Below are 7,500 nucleotides of genomic sequence, written 5' to 3'. Positions count from 1 at the left end.
CTTGCACTGAGACACGAGGTCGATGTGCTAAGCACCCCGGGGCCCCTTTCGCCTGCAGGTCCCGAGCCGCCAACATGTTCTTAGTATCGTGTTCCCCAAACCTGGGTGACGGGCACCACAGGGCGGCAGAGCCATCGCACTTGCCGGGTGGCAGAGGAAGGACCGGACTATGTACCATAGCGGCCAACCACTCCCAGAGCCGGTCGTGCGGGGCTCGAGGTCTGCTCTCAACGTCACATGCTTCTGTGAGTGCTCAGGCAAGGGTCAGACCACATCCTTCCTGGCAGCACCCAAAGCAACCAGGCCGCTCGTGTCTCTCGCCTTCATTTTTCGACACAAGCGCCTGAGGAGGGACGCCACCCCTCCCCTTGCGTCAAGAGACCTCCCCACCGGCCTCTGACTGATTCTTAGAACGGACGGAAAGAGTCGGGCAAGCCTGTCAAAGATTTGAGCGTATGTCAAAAGCTTTAGACTTCCGCGAACTCTCTGGCTTGCACTGAGACCCGAGGTCGATGTGCTCAGCACCACGGGGCCCCTTTCGCCTGCAGGTCCCGAGCCGCCAACATGTTCTTAGTATCGTGTTCCCCAAACCTGGGTGACGGGCACCACAGGGCGACAGAGCCATCGCACTTGCCGGGTGGCAGAGGAAGGACCGGACTATGTACAATAGCGGCCAACGACTCCCAGAGCCGGTTGTGCGGGGCTCGAGGTCTGCTCTCAACATCACATGCTTTTGGATGTGCTCAGGCAAGGGTCAGACCACATCCTTCCTGGCAGCACCCAAAGCAACCAGGCCGCTCGCGTCTCTCGCCTTCATTTTTCGACACAAGCGCCTGAGGAGGGACGCCACCCCTCCCCTTTGCGTCAAGAGACCTCCCCACCGGCCTCTGACTGATTCTTAGAACGGACGGAAAGAGTCGGGCAAGCCTGTCAAAGCTTTGAGCGAATGTCAAAAGCTTTAGACTTCCGCGAACTCTCCGGCTTGCACTGAGACGCGAGGTCGATGTGCTAAGCACCACGGGGCCCCTTTCGCCTGCAGGTCCCGAGCCGCCAACATGTTCTTAGTATCGTGTTCTCCAATCCTGGGTGACGGGCACCGCAGGGAGGCAGAGCCATCGCACTTGCCGGGTGGCAGAGGAAGGACCGGACTATGTACAATAGCGGCCAACGACTCCCAGAGCCGGTTGTGCGGCGTCTGCTCTCAGCCTAAGAGGCTTCTGGGAGTGCTCAGGCAAGGGTCAGCCTGCACCCTTGCTGGCAGCACCCAGGGGAACCAGGACGCTTGCATCTCTCGCCTTCATTTTCGACACAAGCGCCTGAGGAGGGACGCCACCCCTCCCCTTGCGTCAAGAGACCTCCCCACCAGCCTCTGACTGATTCTTAGAACGGACGGAAAGAGTCGGGCAAGCCTGTCAAAGCTTTGAGCGAATGTCAAAAGCTTTAGACTTCCGCGAACTCTCCCGCTTGCACTGAGACGCGAGGTCGATGTGCTAAGCACCACGGGGCCCCTTTCGCCTGCAGGTCCCGAGCCGCCAACATGTTCTTAGTATCGTGTTCTCCAAACCTGGGTGACGGGCACCGCAGGGAGGCAGAGCCATCGCACTTGCCGGGTGGCAGAGGAAGGACCGGACTATGTACAATAGCGGCCAACGACTCCCAGAGCCGGTAGTGCGGCGTCTGCTCTCAGCCTAAGAGGCTTTTGGGAGTGCTCAGGCAAGGGTCAGCCTGCACCCTTGCTGGCAGCACCCAGGGGAACCAGGACGCTTGCATCTCTCGCCTTCATTTTCGACACAAACGCCTGAGGAGGGAAGCCAACCCTCCGTGTGTCAAGAGACCGTCCCCGCCCCGGCCTCCGACTGATTCTTAGAACGGACGGAAAGAGTCAGGCAAGCCTGTTAAGACTTCCGCGAACTCTCCGGCTTGCACTGAGACGCGAGGTCGATGTGCTCAGCACCACGGGGCCCCCTTCGCCTGCAGGTCCCGAGCCGCCAACATGTTCTAAGTATCGTGTTCCCCAAACCTGGGTGACGAGCACCGCAGGGAGGCAGAGCCATCGCACTTGCCGGGTGGCAGAGGAAGGACCGGACTATGTACAATAGCGGCCAACGACTCCCAGAGCCGGTAGTGCGGCGCCTGCTCTCAGCTTAAGAGGCTTTTGGGAGTGCTCAGGCAAGGGTCAGCCTGCACCCTTGCTGGCAGCACCCAGGGGAACCAGGACGCTTGCATCTCTCGCCTTCATTTTCGACACAAACACCTGAGGAGGGAAGCCAACCCTCCGTGTGTCAAGAGACCGTCCCCGCCCCGGCCTCCGACTGATTCTTAGAACGGACGGAAAGAGTCAGGCAAGCCTGTCAAAGATTGAGCAGATGTCAAAATCTTTTAAGACTTCCGCGAACTCTCCGGCTTGCACTGAGACCCGAGGTCGATGTGCTCAGCACCACGGGGCCCCTTTCGCCTGCAGGTCCCGAGCCGCCAACATGTTCTAAGTATCGTGTTCCCCAAACCTGGGTGACGAGCACCGCAGGGCGGCAGAGCCATCGCACTTGCCGGGTGGCAGAGGAAGGACCGGACTATGTACAATAGCGGCCAACCACTCCCAGAGCCGGTAGTGCGGCGTGCGAGGTCTGCTCTCAGCGGAAGAGGGTTTTGGGATGCTCAGGCAAGGGCCAGCCTGCACCCTTCCTGGCCGCTCCCACGGGAACCAGGCTACTTGCAATCCTTTCCCCCAATAGCAAGTGCCTTTTGGAGGGACGGCCGGAGTCAACGTGGGGTTTGCCCGCCCTCCAAAGTGTCAAGAGACCGCCGCACAGGCCTCTGACTGATTCTTAGAACAGGCAGCAAGAGTTGGGTAAGTCTGTCGAAAATTTGACAAAGTGTCAAAAATTAGACTTCCGAGAGCTCTTGGGCATGCACACAGGCCTGTCATTCAAGTGCTCTGCCCGCGGAACCGTTTTTCGGATGCCTTTCAAAGTGGTCCCGCGCCGCCATTTTGTTCTAAAAATCGTGTTCCCAGAAATCTCCGGGTACCCCGCCAACCTCACTGTGTCACAATGTCAAGTGGCACTGAATGGGTCTGAATTTCAAATTCGACTGCTTCGCTCTGGAACTCGAACCCGGCAAAACCGTTTGGATTTTTCCCGGTCCAGACTTCCGCGGCAGACAAAGTTAAAGTTTTCGGGCTGCAGACTCAAAACGACATCTGGCCAACCGCCGGGCTCAATTCGCCCAGTTCCTCCGGCACTTCGGAACTCATGTTCGGCATGAGTTTTTGAATCTTTCCCGATGCTTCGGCATTTTCCTCCGCTGACACTTAGAATATTTTTCACACTTGGCCGAAAATTTTTCTAAGTTTTTCTGGTTACTGATTTCTTCTTTTCGGGCATTTTTCTAAGTTTTCTTGGTTACTCATTTCTCATTTTCAAACATTTTTCTAAGTTTTTCTGGTTACTGATTTCTTCTTTTTGGGCATTTTTCTAAGTTTTCTTGGTTACTCATTTCTCATTTTCAAACATTTTTCTAAGTTTTTCTGGTTACTCATTTCTCATTTTCAAAATTTTTCTAAGTTTTTCTGGTTACTGATTTCTTCTTTTTGGGCATTTTTCTAAGTTTTCTTGGTTACTCATTTCTCATTTTCAAACATTTTTCTAAGTTTTTCTGGTTACTGATTTCTTCTTTTTGGGCATTTTTCTAAGTTTTCTTGGTTACTCATTTCTCATTTTCAAACATTTTTCTAAGTTTTCTTGGTTACTCATTTCTCATTTTCAAACATTTTTCTAAGTTTTTCTGGTTACTGATTTCTTCTTTTTGGGCATTTTTCTAAGTTTTCTTGGTTACTCATTTCTCATTTTCAAACATTTTTCTAAGTTTTTCTGGTTACTCATTTCTCATTTTCAAACATTTTTCTAAGTTTTTCTGGTTACTGATTTCTTCTTTTTGGGCATTTTTCTAAGTTTTCTTGGTTACTCATTTCTCATTTTCAAACATTTTTCTAAGTTTTTCTGGTTACTGATTTCTTCTTTTTGGGCATTTTTCTAAGTTTTCTTGGTTACTCATTTCTCATTTTCAAACATTTTTCTAAGTTTTCTGGTTACTCATTTCTCATTTTCAAACATTTTTCTAAGTTTTTCTGGTTACTGATTTCTTCTTTTTGGGCATTTTTCTAAGTTTTCTTGGTTACTCATTTCTCATTTTCAAACATTTTTCTAAGTTTTTCTGGTTACTCATTTCTCATTTTCAAACATTTTTCTAAGTTTTTCTGGTTACTGATTTCTTCTTTTTGGGCATTTTTCTAAGTTTTCTTGGTTACTCATTTCTCATTTTCAAACATTTTTCTAAGTTTTTCTGGTTACTCATTTCTCATTTTCAAACATTTTTCTAAGTTTTTCTGGTTACTCATTTCTGCTTTTCCAACGTTTTACTAAGTTTTGCTGGTTACTGAGTTCACACTTTTAAACATTTTCGGGCATTTTTCTACGTTTTTCATGTTACTCATTTAGCACTTTCAGGCACTTTCCTATGCTTTCCTGCTTACTGATTTCACACTTTTAAGCATCTTCGGGCATGTTCCCTAAGTTTTGCAGTTCATTCGTTTGGGACAGTCAGGCAACTTTCCTAAGCTTTCCTGGTAACCGAATTCACATTGTTGAGAACTTTGGAACCCTTCCCTAAGCTGTGCTGGTTACTCACTTTACCTCTTCAGACACTTGCCCCCGTTGTGACAGAGACCACTTCCCGACTCGGGAAATGCACCAAATTCGGCCTGAACTCAGAGGGCAGTCCCCCCTCGAAGGCGTGGAAGTCGGCAGAATCGCCGGGTCAAATCCGGCTGAGCTACCCGGCTTGGAAGCCTCAAAGTCGGTATGAGCTGTCAGGTTCACTCCCATCCCCGTTTGGACCACTTCCCGACTCGGGAAATTCACCAAATTCGGCCTGAACTCAGAGGACAGTCCCCCCTCGAAGGCGTGACAGTCGGCAGAACCGCCGGATCAAATCCGGCTGAGCTACCCGGCCCCGAAGCCTCAAAGTCGGTAAGAGCTGTCAGGTTCACTCCCATCCCCGTTTGGACCACTTCCCGACTCGGGAAATTCACCAAATTCGGCCTGAACTTATACAACAGTCCCCCCTCGAAGGCGTGACAGTCGGCAGAACCGCCGGATCAAATCCGGTTGAGCTACCCGGCTTGGAAGCCCCAAAGTCGGTAAGAGCTGTCAGGTTCACTCCCATCCCCGTTTGGACCACTTCCCGACTCGGGAAATTCACCAAATTCGGCCTGAACTTATACAACAGTCCCCCCTCGAAGGCGTGACAGTCGCTAGAACCGCCGGATCAAATCCGGTTGAGCTACCCGGCTTGGAAGCCCCAAAGTCGGTAAGAGCTGTCAGGTTCACTCCCATCCCCGTTTGGACCACTTCCCGACTTAGGAAATTCACCAAATTCGGCCTGAACTTAGAGGAGAGTCCCCGCTCGAAGGCGTGGAAGTCGGCAGAATCGCCGGGTCAAATCCGACTGAGCTACCCGGCCCCGAAGCCTCAATGTCGGTAAGAGCTGTCAGGTTCACTCCCATCCCCGTTTGGACCACTTCCCGACTCGGGAAATTCACCAAATTCGGCCTGAACTTAGACAACAGTCCCCCCTCGAAGCCGTGGCAGTCGCTAGAACCGCCGGATCAAATCCGGTTGAGCTACCCGGCTTGGAAGCCCCAAAGTCGGTATGAGCTGTCAGGTTCACTCCCATCCCCGTTTGGACCACTTCCCGACTTAGGAAAATCACCAAATTCGGCCTGAACTCAGAGGGCAGGCCCCCCTCGAAGGCCAGGCATTCGGCAGAACCGCCGGGTCAAATCCGACTGTGCTACCCGGCCCCAAAGCCTCAAAGTTGGTATGAGCAGTTAGGTTCACTCCCATCCCCGTTTGGACCACTTCCCGACTTAGGAAATTCACCAAATTCGGCCTGAACTTAGAGGAGAGTCCCCGCTCGAAGGCGTGGAAGTCGGCAGAATCGCCGGGTCAAATCCGACTGAGCTACCCGGCCCCGAAGCCTCAATGTCGGTAAGAGCTGTCAGGTTCACTCCCATCCCCGTTTGGACCACTTCCCGACTCGGGAAATTCACCAAATTCGGCCTGAACTTAGACAACAGTCCCCCCTCGAAGCCGTGGCAGTCGCTAGAACCGCCGGATCAAATCCGGTTGAGCTACCCGGCTTGGAAGCCCCAAAGTCGGTATGAGCTGTCAGGTTCACTCCCATCCCCGTTTGGACCACTTCCCGACTTAGGAAAATCACCAAATTCGGCCTGAACTCAGAGGGCAGGCCCCCCTCGAAGGCCAGGCATTCGGCAGAACCGCCGGGTCAAATCCGACTGTGCTACCCGGCCCCAAAGCCTCAAAGTTGGTATGAGCAGTTAGGTTCACTCCCAAACCCGTTGGGACCACTTCCCGACTTAGGAAATTCACCAAATTCGGCCTGAACTTAGACAACAGTCCCCCCTCGAAGGCGTGACAGTCGGTAGAACCGCCGGGTCAAATCCGGCTGAGCTACCCGATTTGGAAGCCTTCAACACAAAACCCATCCGGCAATGCCACTCAAAAAGGGCCCAAATTCAGAAACACCCCTTCAATAGGTACCACTTCCTCGGAGACACTACCGGGACACGCTCCCTCGGCGAAAATTAAGCCCCCACCACTAACTGAAGCCAACCGCAGCCCCAACTTCAACGGAGAAATCAGTAACCAATTCAAAAATGCACTTGGTTACTGATTTGTACTGCTTCAAAAATATTCTAAGTGTCGCTGGTTACTGATTTGTACTGCTCCAAAAATATTCTAAGTGTCACTGGTTACTGATTTGTACTGACTCAAAAATATTCTAAGTGTCGCTGGTTACTGATTTGTACTGACTGAAAAATATTCTAAGTGTCGCTGGTTACTGATTTGTACTGACTCAAAAATATTCTAAGTGTCAGTGGTTACTGATTTGTACTGCTCCAAAAATATTCTAAGTGTCGCTGGTTACTGATTTGTACTGCTTCAAAAATATTCTAAGTGTCAGTGGTTACTGATTTGTACTGCTTCAAAAATATTCTAAGTGTCAGTGGTTACTGATTTGTACTGCTTCAAAAATATTCTAAGTGTCGCTGGTTACTGATTTGTACTGCTTCAAAAATATTCTAAGTGTCAGTGGTTACTGATTTGTACTGCTTCAAAAATATTCTAAGTGTCGCTGGTTACTGATTTGTACTGCTCCAAAAATATTCTAAGTGTCGCTGGTTACTGATTTGTACTGCTTCAAAAATATTCTAAGTGTCGCTGGTTACTGATTTGTACTGCTTCAAAAATATTCTAAGTGTCAGTGGTTACTGATTTGTACTGCTTCAAAAATATTCTAAGTGTCGCTGGTTACTGATTTGTACTGCTTCAAAAATATTCTAAGTGTCGCTGGTTACTGATTTGTACTGCTTCAAAAATATTCTAAGTGTCAGTGGTTACTGATTTGTACTGCTTCAAC

Source organism: Hemiscyllium ocellatum, unplaced genomic scaffold (assembly GCF_020745735.1).
Source record: "Hemiscyllium ocellatum isolate sHemOce1 unplaced genomic scaffold, sHemOce1.pat.X.cur. scaffold_2696_pat_ctg1, whole genome shotgun sequence".
NCBI classification, from domain to species: domain Eukaryota; kingdom Metazoa; phylum Chordata; class Chondrichthyes; order Orectolobiformes; family Hemiscylliidae; genus Hemiscyllium; species Hemiscyllium ocellatum.
This window is presented reverse-complemented; position numbering follows the sequence as displayed.